Raw genomic sequence first — 18,422 nt, forward strand, 5'->3', positions numbered from 1 at the left:
CGTGTGCAGATTTGTACTTGTTTTCTCACTGCCACGCTATGTCCTTAAGCTTTAGGGATCCTAAATGTAAATTTGTTCTTTAACATAACATTTCCCCTTTCAAGTATAAGTGACACTCGAGTAGACATGAAAGATTCGAGACTTATTGCTTGCCAAGTTAGCATTTTACTGCGAATGTAGTCGGCCACCCTTTCCCGCCTAGTTTTACGGTCGTCTAATTGCAGCCCGGAGGCCGGGGTGGTCCTTCGCTACTTCAACTGGAATGTAGCTTCCAGCGAGTTCTCCCCACCAGGACCTCCCAGGGAGCTATTGATTATTAAGGTAATGCACTTTTACTGTCGGATCTTTAGCATGGACAAATGTAAAAATGAGCGGCTTACAATTGGTGGATTAAAAAAAAGAAAAAAGGGGATAGAGCCTTTCCTAAGAAAGAGTCCTCTATGCTATTTAGGTTACTGTTCATTTAAAGCATGCCCGAGCGCAGCACAGTTTACCCGTCAAACGATTACATGCATGGCATTTCATCATTATATATTCTGTTCTCTAAAGGAAGACAATTTGAAGTAGATTAAGCTGGCAATTTATATCTAAGGAAGAAAGAGAGGGAAGGAAAGAAAGAAGGAAGGAAGGAAGGAAGGAAGGAAGGAAGGAAGGAAGGAAGGAAGGAAGGAAGGAAGGAAGGAAGGAAGGTCAAATTTAACAACTGTTTTTAAGTAAAGAATACAAATATGGTCCTGTTCTAGGCAAAAAACAGGTGATAACCTTCATATTAATGAGACATTCTGATTATGGGCATCTAATCTAGACAGAAGGAAACAAAAGAGAAAGAGAGCTGAAGCTGCTTCATCATTTTGATGGAAAAATATGACTAGGTTATAACAGAACAATCCTTTGTGGTGATCCTCCATGGAAGCCCACACAGAAGATAAATACCTGCAAATGGCGTGCAGGACATGGAGTCTGTTAGGTAAATTGTCTGTAGGTGAGGCTTCAGTGGCAGAGGTTCCTCTCTCTCTGAAAACAGAAGACACTTCCATTTGTGGAGCTGCTCTTCAGGGCCGATGCCCACCATTAAAGTTCCTGGAGCAGAGAAGGTGGGAAAGGACCAGTAGGTGAGGAAAGAGGAAAATAGGATGCATTGGGTGGGCACCTCCCAAATCTGAGCTTGAGTGCCCAGACTAACACCTTATTTCAAGTGAATACAGGAACCAGAAGCTGATAAATTCACTTGACTCTTGCAGAGGAAACAAAATCATCGATCACCCTTTTAACTGCAAAATCTATTGAAAATAGACCCAACAGTAGGTCTCAGAGGTGCTCATGATGAGTTTTTGAGAATTCAGGAATCCTGCTGTCTTCGCATGCCTGAAAAAGATGAAGTGCTCTTTGCTTGTGAGTTTCATAATGTATTATCTGAAAGCATGCTGAAAATACAAAATCCTATCCATATGTTAGAGAGTATCGTTTCATTGTTATATTTTCTTTCTTGATGAAAGTAGTACCAATTTGCAAAGTTAAGTGAAAAAGCTAAATCTAACCCTTGGAGGCTGGCTGCCTTTCACTTAATGATTTGGGTGGAGGCATTTGAATCCTAAGTGGTCCAAAGAGGGCCAATTATCATTTGATAAGTATCATAAGCATTAGTATTATTCATCAGCCAGGTTCATCTGCAGATCTTAAAATACATTTGCCAAATAAGTACCATTAACCAGGCCCCTCTAGATGAGATCTCAAGAGGAGATCTCAAGGCATAAAGAGATTAAGAGACTCAGCTTCAGATGTAGAATATGGTGAGGGTCAAGATTGCATCAAACAAAGCCACTGACCTACCAGCTAGACCCTGCTTTGTCTCAGAAACCCAAGAGACCCTTGAAAGTAAAGAAGGTGTTAATAGCCATTAATTAACTTAAGGGTGGGCCCTAGTTTAATGGGAAGGTGCTGACTTTTTTATTAGCAGAAGGAATGTTTTTAATTGGATTTGATAATAACACCCTCTGAGCCGTATAAACACCGGAACAGTTCTTAGACTATAAATTTGAAATTCCAGACTTGAGTTGCCAAGAAGAAAGGACAATAATGTTACTCTCGTCCCTGAAGGGAGAGGCTAGGCTAAAAGGGTATCCTGGAGGGCTTGGAGTTGAAGAAGGTAGGAGTTCAGGAGGGACTTGGGTTGGAGGTAATTTGTTTGAGACCAAGTGGGGTCATCACCAGCACCCTCCCCTTCCCCCACACTAAGAGTTAGACTCACATTTCTTCTGATGAGTTGCAAATACTTTGCAAAGCTTTTTTTCTTTTAGGATAAGTTTCCTGTCTCATTAAAAAAAGAAAAAAATTCCGCACAAACTTAGCTCTCTTTTAAGCAAACTGTTGTCTGTATGCTGTAATTAAGTTTCATTTTTTTGCATTGACTCCACCGGATGGAGGGTGCCATAAATCATACGAACAAATGTTCAAACTAAAAACCTCTCTGTGAGCACCATAATTTAAGTGAATTCATTCTCTGTTCATCTCTTGGAGACATGATCTCATAGCATCTGTTCTGGACAAAGATATCTGTCCTCACTACCTGGGAAAGAGCAGCAAGCTTATCCCAGATTACTTTGGATGGGCTTTTCCTCATTCATTCATTCAAATATATAGTTTTCATATTTACAGAAGGGGGGTGTGTGTGTCTGGTGAGAAAAATTCAAAAGACAACAACAGTGTGGGTTGTTTATTGTTTTCCTGAGAAATCTTTCTTTTGTTCATGTGTCTGGAAACTCCCTTAGTTGGCGATGCATAAACAAATTGCTCTGCCCTTCTCTGGGCTGCATTTATAACCAGCAGTATAAGAAGTTTTGGCTATGGCTTTAAGGGGGAGGGGGGTTCTCCTTTGTCATCTTGTTGCAGGGCAGACTTTCATGAGAACAGGAACAAGATATGTGTCCTTGTGGGAGAGGAGATTTGTTGGATGGCTTTGTTGTGCTCTATTTTGATTAGTTTGTCTACTGAGCACTATCTTTAGATAAAAAATAGACTGCACATTGTTGCAGCTTGAGTTGTCAAAAAGAGCAGAGGCTGTTTAGTCTTAGTTACACACACTTTAAATACCACCAAGTGTGACATCGCACAATGCAGCCGCTTCTGCCCACCACTTGCCAAGGTCCACTTGATGTCATTGGTCAGCACGCTCTTATAGTTATTTATATTCTTAATTAATGTAAACTGAAAGAAGTTAACACACTCCGGCAGACTAGAGGCCCCGCTACTCCTTAGAACCTAGACTGAGGGAGGTCTCTTTTGACCTAGAGTTTAGGGATGTTGACAACAACATTTTAGCAAGTACAAAAAAGGTGTGGAGATCAAATCTTCATCTGAAAGGACTAGTTAGTAGATTGAAATACTGAATCAGGATCATCAAAGAATTTGAGAGGCTGGAATATTGGGCTTATTCACAAAATGGATTTTAACAGGGATAAACGTGAAGTCCTTCACTTATGCTCACTAGACCAGCTGCATAAATACAGAATGAAGGAGGCTGGTTTCATAATAATTATGCATGTGTTTAAAAAGATGTAAGCTTTTTAGCTGACAGCAAGCTCAACATGAATCAATCATATAAGATGTAGCTGAAAAATGTTCTTTAACAATTTGAGGTGACAAGTCTGGAAGTGTAGGATCCAGATCAAGGGAATGATGTGTCTGCGTGCTGTACTGTTTATACTTTAAGAAAGACATTAACCAACTGGATCTCATCAGAGAAGTCAGCTGAATGCAAGGGACTTTAAAACCATTTCCTGTAAGTAACAGCTGAAGAAACATGAAATATTACCGTGATGAGGAGAAGGCTTGAAGAATCCATGATTGCTTTTTTCAAATATTTTAAAAGCTCCCCTATGGAAGAAGGACCATTTTGTTATCTACTGACCTAGAAAGAAAATTATACTCAGTCTATATGATCTTTGTAAAAGTTTATACAGAGCTCTTTATTTGTACTTACTTAACTAACAAGTCAGTATGGAAATCCATAATAATTTGTTTCATTTCAAGATGATCCCTTCATTGCTCAATTCAAAAAATACTATAAATACATTATCTTGCTTCCTGTTTGCAGGGCAAGCATGAAGAGTGGGACATAACTGACCCAGAGTGCTGCATGTATAGAGAGTCAGGTAAGGTTTTGAAGGCAGTGTCTGAAGGGTCTGAATGCAACTCTCTCAGATTGAATTTTATTTTGTAGGTAATGCAAACAACTAAGGACAAACAAGAGGTCTATCATGATAGCCCAGAAGCAGAAAGGACTTTATTAGACCATATGGGTGGAGAATGTCAGCTTAGGACACCCAAGGGCTGATGTGGGAGTCATTTCCAGGCCAATTCAACCAAGACTCTCAGTCTGCAACGAATCTACTATTAGGTGGACACACGGCTAGGGACTGGAGAAGCAGTCCACAAAATGAGATGGCTATGTCTCCGTAACTTCCAAATCTGTTTTTATAATTAAATTACCTGGGCATGGATTTACCTGTTTTTGACTTATTATTTGGGCATGATGTTGCCATAGCATATACCAATGAGAGTGGACTAACACTATTTCCAACACTCTGGCTGCACCTTGACCTTTGACTTGCAAGTAAAATGTATTCACTTGGCATATTTTCTCCCTCTATTAAGGTGAGAACAATTCACATGTCTACCACCAGTTTCTCTGCAGGAGTGAAAAACAAAATCAATAATAGGTGGATTAAGGTAAGGGATCCCTTTTGCTCTTTTTTCTTTCCAGACTTAATGAATGAGAAGGACCCTCTTATCCATCCATGTATTTTAATCATCAGTGCTCTGTTTTTTATGCTGTAGTTCACCCTAAAGCTGCTCTGGGGTGGGGGTGGGGAAAATTTAAGACATTTATAACAGATACTTACACAACATAGGTTAATATGACTACAATTGCTACTATTTTTATGATTCTTGATCCTATAGTAATCCAGGAGGTAGCTAATCACTCCCTTGGTGAAAACTGTTTACCCATAAACCCTTTCATGAAGGCTGAGTAGCAATTAAGGTAATGGTTCTGGTGTAGGTAAATGACTTCGTTAAGGGCTCGGCCTAAATGGTACCCTGATGACCTGAGAATGTTAGTAAGCAGCAGTTTACTCACGTTGAGTATTTTATGCACCATAGATCAAGCCCTCTATCATTATGTTGTTTGCTTCCATCCTTCACAGAGTGACATGGGAACACTGGGTTGGAGTTGGGATAGTGTGTGCATGCATGTGTGCCCAGAGAATTTTAACCGCTGTCTTGAAGCCTGCACATCTTGAACTGCAAGTTCACTTACTTGGGTGACAGTCATCTTCCTCCTCAGGAATTAGTGGCATTAATCTTGGCATAACCACACTCAAATCCTGTAATCACTCATCCACTGATTTGTTTCAGCCAATGTCATAAATCCACCTAAATCTTTTACCTGTGAAGAGAGAGAGCAAACTCTGGAAAGAATTATTCACTTGACTAACCTGCTGGTGCTATCATAAAACGCTACCCAATTATTACTAGCACTACAACCATTAATGGGTCTCCATTATGGGACTTCTGATCCTTTACTCTGTGTGTGGTAGGCCCTTTGAAGAGAACATGGCATACTCTAAGATGATAAGATGTTATCATTCAGTGCCAACAAAGTGGCCACTGTTGCACAGAGTCCTGCCTGAAAGACCTTTGCTTCAGGTTGCAGAACACTGGCCAGCACCAAGTCTGAGCCAGAATTTGCTTACTAGAGTGCACAGTTAGTCTTTTTGATAAAGGGCTGACTGGGCCATCCCATAGCCTTGCACCAATCAAGAAAGAGGGAGCATGTTTGTTGGTTTGTTTGGTTGGCTTAGAAATGTTATCTCAATATTTTTTTAAATCTCTGAGTAGCAGCTGTAAAAAAAAAAAAAAAAAAAGGAAAGGAAAGAAAGAAAGAAAAGAAATAAGGAGAATGCTGAGAATGAAGAACTACCTTGTTGTTCATGTAGGTATTGCTATAAATGTAAAAGGGCCAGGATATATTAAACAATAGAATGTTAAACAATAGAACATGGGCCCGCCAGAAATTAATAACTAAATAAACCATAGTCTATGTGATGATACAACCCAAATAACGATACAACCGACTGAGTCTAAAACATAAGCAAGTTTTTAATGTCACCATTGCCACCTCTAGGTCGACAGTACAGGTTATAGTGTTCTGTTCACCACTGCACACAGGGGAGAGTTTAGCCTGTAGCAGAGGGTAGGTGAGAAGAGGATCTGAGTTGACCTCAAGCTCATCAGAGGGAGGACAGCAATTCTGTCCATGGGTTCTAGCTGGTGTAACAACAATGGCATGGACCACTGTGTGTGTGAGCTCATGTGCTCGCGCCCTCTTGTACATGTGTATGCACATGTGCATTTCGTCAGTCTTCCCAGAACAATGGCCAGTGGACTGTCTCTGTTGTAGGGCTGGCTGAGTATAGGCATAGCTCTTATTAAAGTCATGGTAATGGCAGAGCCATCATGCCAGGAGCATGCATGTATGAGCTGCCCACCCATTCTCGTAATCTGTCACTGAAACCAATGCCACTCTTACAATTCAAGTATGGCATTTTCTCTAACGTCATACTCTGACACCGACAAATTGTTTCATCTTCCTCATGACCTAAGACTTAAAGGCTTCAACTGATTTAGGAAACAATCTGGTGACTAAAGAAATTTTCTCAAGAACCCCATCAGCAAAACTTTACAATGACATAATTTTTCAAAGAGCCAACGAATTTCAATGAGAAAAGAATACACTTTCAATTGATTCAGGTTTTGTTTAATATCACTCTTTAGGCATCAAAATAGGAATGACCAACCAAAACCATGTCAAAACCAGAAGAAAGAAGAAAGAAACAACACAGATTCCAGAAGCCGCTGTTTCTGGTCCAGATGGCATACTTTGAGTCTGAGAATCCATTAATAGATTGGCTGGGTCGATTTTGTGTTCTGTTTCATTTTCAATACTCCACACAGGTGGCTTGATTTGTCTGTTCATAAAGGGATTACAACCTCGGGGTCAGAAAAGGACTCAGCCCTCAGTGCATCCCCCGTGCCACATGCCTGGCAGCTTCTAGAACTAGAGAGCAACCAGTCAGAGATTCAGGGAAATTTGAGATTTCAGGGGCCAAGGTAAGAGGGAAAGAGAGGCCCTGCCTCCTCCTCTGGCCCTGCCTGCCGCCTGCTGGATTAGGCACGCTTAGCATGTAGCCCAACTGGCCTTTCCCATTTTCTATGACTGCTGCTTCTTAATCTTCCCTTTGGAGGACCTAATCTTCACTTAACCACTAGTTAAGGACTGGAAAATAGTGGCAAACAAAGCACAGAGCACCTGGTACAGTTCAGGGCTACCTTTCTGGCAGGAAAAAGTCCACATACAGAAAAGAATGAACAAATAAGCCAACATTTATATTATGTGTATATATATTTTCCTTTGGAAAACTTAGAATTAGAAAGCAGGAAGACATTTTTACTTTGGGAGTCGGGAAGGAAAAAGCAGGCTCAGCAATGCCGTCTGGCTAGTATCAGTTGTGCTGCGGGGAAAGTGTTGGCGAAGTGGTTCCTGAACGGCTCACTTCACGGGACCCACACGCTCAGGTAACAGCTGATGCCCTGCCACCCAGCTCCGGAGCTAGGACGTGGCAGGAAGCAGATGGTGTCATATTTCCTGGGTCTCACTGTCCAGTGGAGCTCAGCGCCTGCCAAGCACAAAATGAAATGCAGAGCACTGCACACATGGCAGGCCGGGGTGGCGACCGTGGCGGCAACAGCAAGTTCAGGAGAAAGCGGAGCCTCGGAGGCACAGGTGCATTCCGACCGAAGACGGGAGGGCTCAGGGTGCAGCTGGCAGCAGGGGGTCACTCTCTCTGTTCATCCGTTTAACAGACAGAGCAGAATGGTTTGCAAGTCAGATGCTGAGAGAAGCAGCAGAAATTCAGTCACAGCAAAAAGAAGATAAACAGCCGGGTGAACTCTTGAGTGGCCAGATGGACAGTCAGGTCACAGGTCATCAAATCAGTCACACAATGCCACATAAAGCAGCAGGCTGGCACTAACAGGGAAGACCACCTGGCAGGCTGGCGGACAGTCATGCAAGGCACAGCACAACTACCTAAGAAGAGGCTGAGGGGCGGGGGGAGGGCCTCTTTTTCTTCAAACTCTATTGGCCTGGCCTGTATTATCATTGCTTCTTTGGATTAAGTAAATGTCTGCAAAGAGAAAATCTGTAGCCCTCCTGAGATACATCATGAGCATTCGTGAGCAGCAGTTTCTAGGTATATTATGTGTGTCTTTGCTCATTAGCACCCTGGAAACAGATTGTCAGTGAGGCATCCCCACCTATGAGCAAGGTTCTGGGGCCATAGATGGCTGTGGGGAAAGGGAAAGGAAGAAAGATTGTAGAGCCGTAAGCAGCAAAATGGAAAGGAAGCCTAGAGGTGCACAGGACAAGAAAAAGTTCCTTAGAGAAAGATCAAGGAGAACTTGGGGACAAACCTCACCAGCTGGAGGCTCCAAGGCAGAGAAGAAACATTTGAACTTCAGAGTCAGTCAAATCAGGTTTTCAGCTTTCCCAGATTCGCAGCCTTGGACAAGGACTCCACCTTTCTGGGTCTGGGTGTTCCCATATCTAAAATGAGAAGGGTCTCTACTGTGAGAAGTTGTGAGTATGACCTGGACCTATGGGTGCGAGGTGTCTAGAGAATGGCAGCAATTATTTCTTGAAATTTAGCTTAAGGAGAGCCCTAACCTACAGAACTAGCTAGTTCAAGACACTTGTTGATGCAAATACTAAGTCAACCGTAGTCACTTAAGCAGAACGAGAAAGAATGGATAAACTCATTTATTAGGAAGTCTAGGGGCACAGTAGGCTTCAGGAGGATCTTAGTGATATCATGAGGGCTGTCTCCCTTTCTTCAATTCTTAGCTCTGCTTCTCTTTAAGTGTCAATATATTTCAGTCCCAAAGTGGTTGGTTTCTTTCATTGTGACCAAGGAATAAGGTGACAAGAACCCTTGGCTTTTATTGTCCTTGTCACACAGCACACAGGCCATTTCTGACCAGTGCATCTTTACCATGCAGACCACCTTGCTGTTCTAGACCCAGGGAAGAGTTTGGGCATGCACAGGTCCTGCAAGCTGTGGTCTTTCTCTACTACTCCCTCCTTGACTTTCTCTTTAGCCATGTTCAGAATGTCAGGGAACTGCTGATGATGGAGTCTTGCCCCAAACCTGTGCCATGGAGTGCAAGTCCTAACACCTTACCTGATTTGTGTAAGACCCACCTTGGACCATGCTCCAGAGGAGCTGTGTTATTGCTCACTGATAGCCACAGAAAGCTCCATACCTTTCCATTCCAGAACACAGCATATCTCATCTAGTAGTTTTCTGTCTTTCTCATTTCCCCGACATGCTCCACTTTCTTTTTTCTGCCCCAAGATTCCCAGATTCTGTGCTCACTGTTCCCTTTCTCTCTCCCCTACTTCTATTACTAAATCCTCATGAAAGGATCCTCTCTTCTCCCACAGTGTGGTAATTACGACAGTAAGTACTCATAGCCTCATGTGACAAATGTCTACTGCCTTGAAAACTTAAGCATCCAAGTGATCTGAGCCTTGCTTTCTGTGGTGATAACATTAGACTGTCATGTCACTTGTATGCTAAAGACCATCCACTCATAACTTCAAAAAAAAATTAGAGGAAACACTGACCCCACTCTTTCGAAACTCTCCTCCTCCATGAGCCCTCAGGGCAATGAAGGAGCTAACAAAGCAATATTTAGACATATACAGAAAAAGTGGGACTGCTGGCAAGATGGGGCAATTTGTTCAAACTCTAGTTTGCTCTTTTCCCCCCCTTTTAAGCTTGCACTAAGCAGACCAGAGGCATAAGAGGAATTAATGTTTAACAAGTTGAATAACTAATTGTCTGCTAATGAGTCCCCCCTTAGGCTCTCACTGAAGTGGGTGTCATCTGTAAATGCAGTGTTTTGTGGAGGTTTGAAAGCCTCTAATGGCACATCATAAATATTCTTTGAGAAATTAGAAGACAAAGTAAGACTGATCTCCTTTTGGCTCCTCCAGGACTCTTCAATCGTTAGGTTCTCAAGACTTACAGGGCCTTCCTGAATAATAGCTAGATCCAGGTCTTAGACTATCCACAGACTCTCAGTGTTGTTAAGGAAATGAACACCCACTCCAGCTTTAGTCCCAGATATACACCACCTGAGACCACAAGTAGAAGAAGAACTCTCATGATATAATAGAAAGAACACTGGATTGTGAGAGAACATCAGTTTCTTAGTTTCTACTTTGCCACCAAGAGTTGGGAGAACTTGGGCAAATCACACCTCCTCCCTGATGCGTAGCTTTCTCATCCACATAATTAAGAGGTTGGAAGAAATCATGGCATTGATTAGTTAATTTTGTAGTGGTGGAAATGGACAAGTGTGTCAACATTAGAGTGCAACAGAGGTTTACACAAGGTGCTGTGTCAGCCCAAACTGTAGCTAATAACGAGAATGGCTACGAGCTACTAGGACAAAGTACCATGTCTTTGTAATGTCTATTCCCAATACACATGACTCAGCACATAGCATATGCTTATAAATATGGATTGGATAGATGGATGGATGGATGGATGGATGGATGGATGGATGGATGGATGGATGGATGTAAGTGACTAAGGAATAATAACCAGATAATTGTGATGAAGCAATATGCTGGCCAGAGAGAAACTGAGAGTAAAACCTGCATTTTCTCAGAATCAAGTGTAACCCACATAGGTCTTTGAAGCACTTCTAAATTTCCTACTGAAACCAGTGGGAGTGAATTGTGTGCATAAATGGTAAAATGTTGCCCATAGTAAATTGAATAATATGATGAACCTTACAATGAAAGGCTTCTTATAAATATTTCCATGCTATATTAACTCTAGAAACAAGTTCATATTTATTCTTCTGCCTCACGGCTATAGTCCTCTCTAAAATTTTTGAAAGCATAAGATGAATATATTCAAAGTCATCCTATCAAATACAATGTGACTTTGAATGAAGTTCACTTAAACATTCTCTTTATATAATTCACTTATAAATAAATGCCAATTTATTAAGTAAGTTCTGAAAAGAGCACTGGGCTTTGAGTCAAGGTACTCAACCCAACACTCATTCATTTATTTTATCATTTATTAATTTTTTCAACAAACAATAATGGAGCCCCTATTGTGTGTTGGGCACTGTGTTGGAAAAGTTTGGGTGGAGAGGAGAGAAATCAATGGTGACACAACACATGCATCCTGTACCCATTTAGCTCACAGTACACTTGTATCCCCCTCCCACCTTTTCTATCCCCAGATTTTCCCAGAGAGATGGAAAGTAGAGAGAAATGTGATTAGTCACCTCAATTCTCTTTCTTTACTTCTGAGAGGCATTTCCCTCACCTGTGCTTTTTAAAGACGTGAATGCACATACAGAGCTAGGCTTTTTCCAGATCTGTTCTAGTCTCCTTTCCCTTCCTCCCTTCCCCTCCCATAGTGAGGGGAGTCTGTGCACCTTAACTATGCAGCCTCCAGGCAGACACTAGCTCAGCACCATGCTGAGCGAGTTAACATTCCTGGGCATTGCTACCCTCCCACTTCTTGCCCAACTACTTTTTTTCCAGGTGAATTGAACAAATTGGCTCTTAATGTGCAGTTTCCCTGGAATCATACCAGCTTGGGTCCCTATCCTGCCACACAGTACTGATGGTAGTAACTAGCTTGAAACACAAGTTTTATGGATCTTGAACCTAATGATGAGAAGGGCTACCCAATCCTGTGGAATTTACCAGAGACTCTGCTGTAACAAAAATAGAGCTGAAGTTAAGAATATCTTAATATACAAAAGCTCAGAGGATTTTCTTCTAAAGCTGTGCTGTTTACCCGCTTAATACCATTGGTGATTCAAAAATCAATGTAATACAAGCATTCACTAGAAACAGACCAAATGCCCAACAGGATAGAAATCGGGTCTGTGACACCTTCACTAATAAGGGATGGCAGTGAACAAGCAATAAAACTGGCTTCAGGACTTTTAGACACTCTCACTCCTCATGTGCACAGCATTCCCTGTCTGGAGAGGGTGCTGCATTGTTAGCATGGGAGACCAAAGGACAATAAAGATCATTCTAAGGCATTCTTCCAGATGAGTAACCTAGAATAGCACTGCTCAGCTGAGAATTAAAACAGAGTTGGCAAGGTCTTCCAGGAACGTTTCGCCCAGGATTTTAATCACTGAAAACAGCCAGCAAGTGTAGCCTTAGGAATAGGAGAAAGTAATCATCCTTGGTGTGGGGTCCAAAATATCTACTCATTTGCTTATTACCCTCTCTGACCTTGCTCTTCTGTTTGAATTAGCAAGCATACACATTTAAAACCAAACACACCGGGACTCGATGGGCCTTTACACTGGCCAGTCTCTCAGCCCGCAACGCTTTTCTTCCAGAAATCCCATGGCCAGCTCCTTCTGTCTCAAAGTCTGGGTACTCCCGATAAAGAGTTGCCTCTGCTACTGTAACTCTGTTGTACTTGTCTTTTCTTCTCAACTAGTTGTCTATTATTTGTCTCCCCAACTAGGAGGTAAATTTCAGTAAGGCAGGTACTCTTTTTATATTCTTCGGCACTATTTCCAGAGACCAGACAGTGGCTGGCACATGGTTGGTGTTTAATAAATATTTGTTGAATGAATGAATGAATGAGTGAATGAGTGAATGAGTGAATGAATGAATGAATGGAGTAGGCGTTTTAGCTTGAATTAGCCCATTGGTTCAATTTCCTCTGCAAAAAAAGCCACCAAAGTAGAAGTCAGGAGAAGTGCACAGACTAACTCTGCCATTAACTAGTTGTGCAATCCTGGCAAAGGGTGAAATTTTCTTAGTCTCAGTTTTCTTTGTAAAATAAAGCCAGTGATGTGGGGTTCTCACTCATCAGGCTTCCATGAGGAGAGATTTTTTTTCCAAATGCTCCTGATCTCCTGCACCACCCCTCACAGTGATGGCATTACTTGGGTGGCTGATGAGATAGGCAGAAAAACTAGACATGGACAGATCAGCCCCTTCCCTTTCGCTATATTTAGGAATTGGCTGGATTGAGGAAAGTACATGTTCTTGTCTACTCTGAGCCATGCAGTAGTAACCTTTGTGATTAAATCCGTGCCTCTATTTGGGGAGAGGGAGGGTTGTAGTGGTCTGGTGTTGCCTGTGGCTGAAGGGTAGCAGAACCCTGACTTAGATTATTCATTATTAAGAAATAAGCAGGGAGAATCACACACTTAACATAAAAATAGTAAACCTAATTTTATTATTCATAAGCAGGTTTAGTCTTAATCGCAGAAAGAAATAAAAGCTACACTTTGAATGCCAAATTCTACAATACTTTTATATTCATCTTTCCATTTAAAGCTCAAAATAACCCTGTGAAGAAAACAGAGTAGGTTTTCTTTCTTTCTTTCCTTCCTTATATATGTTTTTATTGTATTTCCCACTTAAAGAGCAGGCATTGATGCTCAGAGCTGCTTAATGACTTGCCCAAGGCCACACAGCTAGAAAACAGTGGAGTGCTCCTACTTGGTTATGTACAGACCATGGAAAGTGCTCTTTTCGCGGCCCACCATCCAGTGATTCCCAGGGTCTCTTCAATTATGGAAAGTTTCTTTCCATGGCTCTCTCTGTAACCAAGGCTACTGGTTGACTTTTTTTTTTTTTTTTAAGCATTCACTGCTATGTCTCAATACAAATGAGCAATGATATGTTAAGAAAGTGAAAATCAATGCCACTGATTAAGAAACTGTCCTCTAATTTGCCTGCCTGACACTCAGCTTTAAAAGATGCATGAGTGAAAAATCTGTATCTAGTTTGATTGCTTATGAAGACAATCCTTTTAAATGTGGACATTTACTTGAAATGGTCAAGATAATAATAATGTTAATATTTACTACACTTTTACTCTGCTAAACATGTAAGTTTTCTTAATCTTCACAGTAACTCTACATAAGATAAATAGTATTCTTATATCATTTTACCAATAAGAAAATAAAGGCACAGAGAAGTAAGTTACTTATCTTAAGTCATATTAACTACTAACATTTGTCACTGACTCAAGGAGAGAGCTAGTCAGCCAAGACACTTCCCATCTCTTTCCCAAAAGTGTCTTATAACTAGTGCTTCTCAAATCTCTCTAAAGTCCTAACAAAAGGAAAAGTTCATTCCTATCAGAATTCAAATGCATGGGTGTTTTGTTTCTTTTTCATAACTTTGAAAATTGGTGAAAGTCATACCAATCCCCTTCCCTGTGTGTACAAGTTGCGCTGGTTGAGAGCCTTCTCTGATCTCACTCAGGCCTTCAATGATCCTCTCACCTTTGAAAGCCCCATTCCTGCCCTGTGGCTCCGCTTCCCAGCTCTCAGGCCTCATGCTGTACTGCAGTCATTGGCATAACTCCTCCACAACTCTGTAAACTTCTTGAAAGAGATCAGGCCTTTTTATCTTTTTACTCCAATGCCTCTCTTTGTACACTTACAAAAAAAGGGAAGAATTAAATTCCAAATCAAAAGATGGATATACAACCTCAGTAACAACGACCTCAGTTTAAGGTTTTAAAACTAATTCTATAATCAAGTTCCTTTAATGGCAAGACAGGCTAAATATGCCCATACAATCATTAAATGAATTTGAGTTGAAGAACTTGATAACTTACCAAGGGCAAATGACAAACAAGAAAAAAGTTAAGGATTTTATCAAAAAAATTCTACCAATACTTTCAGCTTTTTGATAATTATCTAGAGAGGAAACAAAGAAAATCAGGGACTCTTCTACTAATCAGAAAGTTTTAAGTATTTCTTTTCAATGTTAATTGAAGTTTGGTTTTTTTTATTCCCCAGCTAGTGCTTTAAATAAAGCAAACAGTGTGGGAATGTATAAAAATTTCCATTGCTTTTTAAATTAAGAACCAAAGATATGCCTTTATAGTCAGTAAAAAATATGCATAGTGGGAGAGGAAGGAGGAAAGAAAAAAGCTAGGAAAGGGGAAAAAAGGAATTGAGCAGGAACTAGAAAATAGGAAGAGAAAAGGCAATGTATAGGGATTACTGAGAAGTCAGCACCAGAACAAGGGATGGAACAAGGAGAGAAAATTCCACATTTCTTAACCCCTTAATAATCCCCACTCTCAGAAGCCCCCTCCATAGAATTTGAAATTCAGGAACCATATACAATTTCACCTACTATCTGACTTGATAGCATTTCTCCTCTCCTCAGATAAGACATATCCTATTCTTTCCAATTTTCTGAACTCTTCAACCCCAAACCCCATCTCTCTCTCCCTCTATCTATCTCTATCATCTCTATCTCTATCTCTATCTCTATATCTCTATCTCTATCTCTGTCATTATCATCTCAATTTCTATCTCTATGTTGCTCATGCTCTATCAAGAAGACATATATTTAATATTTTTTTTATAAAACAGGAACCCTAGTTGTACTCTAAGAACTTTTTTTAAAAAATAGCTGCTTAACTCCATTTCCTTATAAGAAAGAAAATATGGCCAGAAGTCCCTGTATTTTAGAAAATGTTTCCAACTTCAGATCAAATTTAGTCAGAGACTAGCTTTGGTCTCTTGGATAGAGGGCTACAGCTCTGAAATGAATGAAAGGAACAGGAATGTGTGCCTCGGCATGTGCTACAGTGTGTTTGGTTGGAGGGCCAAGACCCCCTACATAATTTGTGGCACCTAAAAAAAAATGAAAATGCAAGGCCCCTGGTTCATTAATTAATACAAATTTCAAGTTGGTGACAGCAGAATATTCAACCAAGTATGGGGTCTGTGTAAGGATTGTGTCCTGTATGACTGCACGTGACACACTCAGGAAGCCAGTCTGTAGAGAGCTTTATCTGGGAGGGGCTGCTGGCAGTCACAGTGGAAAAATGCATGGGTAGCCAGTGTGGTCTGCTGCTGAGTGACTGTCTCAAAGTGTAGACAAGTCACAAGTTGCCAGTGGTGATTGAGTCTAAGTGTTATAAGAGATAAAAGAGTGTAGACATGAAAGATGAAGAAAAGAAGAAGATTAACAATGTGACTTTACAGTTTGCCAGCAACATTCAGCCAGGAGTCATACCCAGAGACTACAGAGTGTCAATTCTAATTTAGCAGCATCTCTTTCTTTTTAAAAGGCACAGTTGCTGACCTACACTCAGAACAAGAACTTCCTTACATATTAGTAGGTATGCTCTATGAATGATGGTGTGATAGAGCCTTAGAAATTCAAAAGCAAAATAAAATGTGGATATCAAAAGTTTCTTTGGCTTTCAGTTAAGCATGATTCTTTTCTAGTTTAGCCTGTTATTTGGTTGAGCAAAGAAAACAATATGCCTTACTTATAATGCCTGCCTGCCCTCCCTTAGAGGGACATTGTTAGGGTCACTTGCAATAAGGCATGCACTAGGATCTGATAAACTCTAAGTTCTACCACAACTGGAGGCAATACTGTTCAATGGAGAAAATTCTGAAGCCAGAATACAAAGACTTGCACATACTACCAACTTGATGATCTACACATGACCTGTGACCTTGAAACCACTCTGATCCCCTCTGAGCCTCAGTTTCCTCTCTTGTAAAAGAGAGGTAATAACTTTCTCTTTAACTCAAAGTAGCATAATGTGTATTGAGATTTTGTTAAACTGTTAAGTATTGGACGAATTTAAGGCATTAACATAAGAAGAAGTCAGCCCTGTCAAGGTCACCTCTGAAGCTAAAGAATTAAAGCTCAGAGCCATAAAACTCCAATGTCTCTGAGATTAACAATGGAAGATGCAGTTGTATTTCAATCCTATGTAAGAAAAGATCTATGCCCATGATTACAGAGGTAATGGCAACATAAATAAAGCATTTCCTTGGGTGTTTTTGTTTATCCCGTTTGATCCACATGGTCATCTACACTTTATCAACAGTAGTACACACAAAAGGGAAAGTAAACCATACACGGGAAAGCCAGCCAAGCAACCCGTGTTTTCTCCCACAGTGCCTCACATAGGGTAGAACTTACCAAGCAGAACAGGAAATATTTTTGTGCTCCCTGGCAAATAAGCTGGGCTGCAATCCCCCAGAAGTGTTTTTAAATGCAATATTTACCCTCAAGGATGTTGTAAGACCTGTCAAAACCTCCCCACCTTCCCACCACCCGCTCCCTCTTCACTGCATCTCTATTCAACCTTCCCTCTGTGCTCGCACTCAGTCACTAACAAGGAGCAGCTACAATACAGGCTGAGAACAAAATGGACCAGTGTGCAAGGGGCTAGAAATTTGATGGGAAGAACAAAGGAGCTGCAAATCAACCGGAGAGAAGTGATAGGTACTTATGGAACTGATTCCAGTTTCCCAAGAAGGGTCCACAATAAAGGAAGATTGGATTATCTGCTAATCTCTGCTTTCAGCCTCAGATAAGAAAGCAGAGAATTATTAACAGCCACCTAATTCACGGGATAAGAAACCAGGCCAACATTTGGTGGCAAAGTGATTGCTATAAATCCACGAGTGCATTTTTTTCCAAAGTGGAACCTGGATGTGTATCTGTCTTAAGAACATGGTTGAATTTGTGGATTTAGTTCTTGGCTATCACCTTTTGGAGAAATAAGACTACTGGTATCAGCCAAAAAGATCATATCAAGTGTAAGTTCTAAACTTTTTAGGTAACAAAATGATACCTACTGCCAGATCTGTGTTTGTTGCCTTGAGAATTCCAGGTCCACTGGCTGTGCGGGTCTCAGCACAGAGAGGTAGAGTTTAAATTTCAGAACTCACTGAAGAGAAAGCCCTGACGTTCCTTTGACAACCAACAAAGCCTGTCATTTGACAGCTGCCAGAGAAAATGAAAACTTACATTTGAAAATCTATTATCAGTAGGAAAGACCTGGTTTGGCAGCAATCAAATCTCTGCTCAGTATACTTCATCTGTAACTCCACAGACTATTGCTCTTACCTCTCTCTCCGTACCTTAAACATAGGCCTGACACTGTGTTCATTCCACATTGCAATTGTTTGTTTACATCACTGGATCTCTATTGTAAGTTCTTCAAGGCAAGGACTGGTTCTGGTTCATTATTGCTTTCTGGTGCATGCCTGATGCATAGTAGAGCTAAACAATGTTAAGTGAAAGGAAGCTGGAATGGCCAGGAAATTCAGACACCAAATTACAGGGTCATGTGTTGTCCTTGTCTATTAGAGAACCTGGAGTATCATGTTCAGTCTTGGATACCAAATTTTAGAGCATTGAGAAGTTAGAATTTGTTCACTGCTGGTGATCAAGGTACACAGCTGAGAGAGAAAATGTTTGGCAAAATCTTAAAACCATGGCAAATGAA

Source organism: Miniopterus schreibersii, assembly GCF_964146895.1.
Source record: "Miniopterus schreibersii genome assembly, chromosome: 8".
NCBI classification, from domain to species: Eukaryota; Metazoa; Chordata; class Mammalia; order Chiroptera; family Miniopteridae; genus Miniopterus; species Miniopterus schreibersii.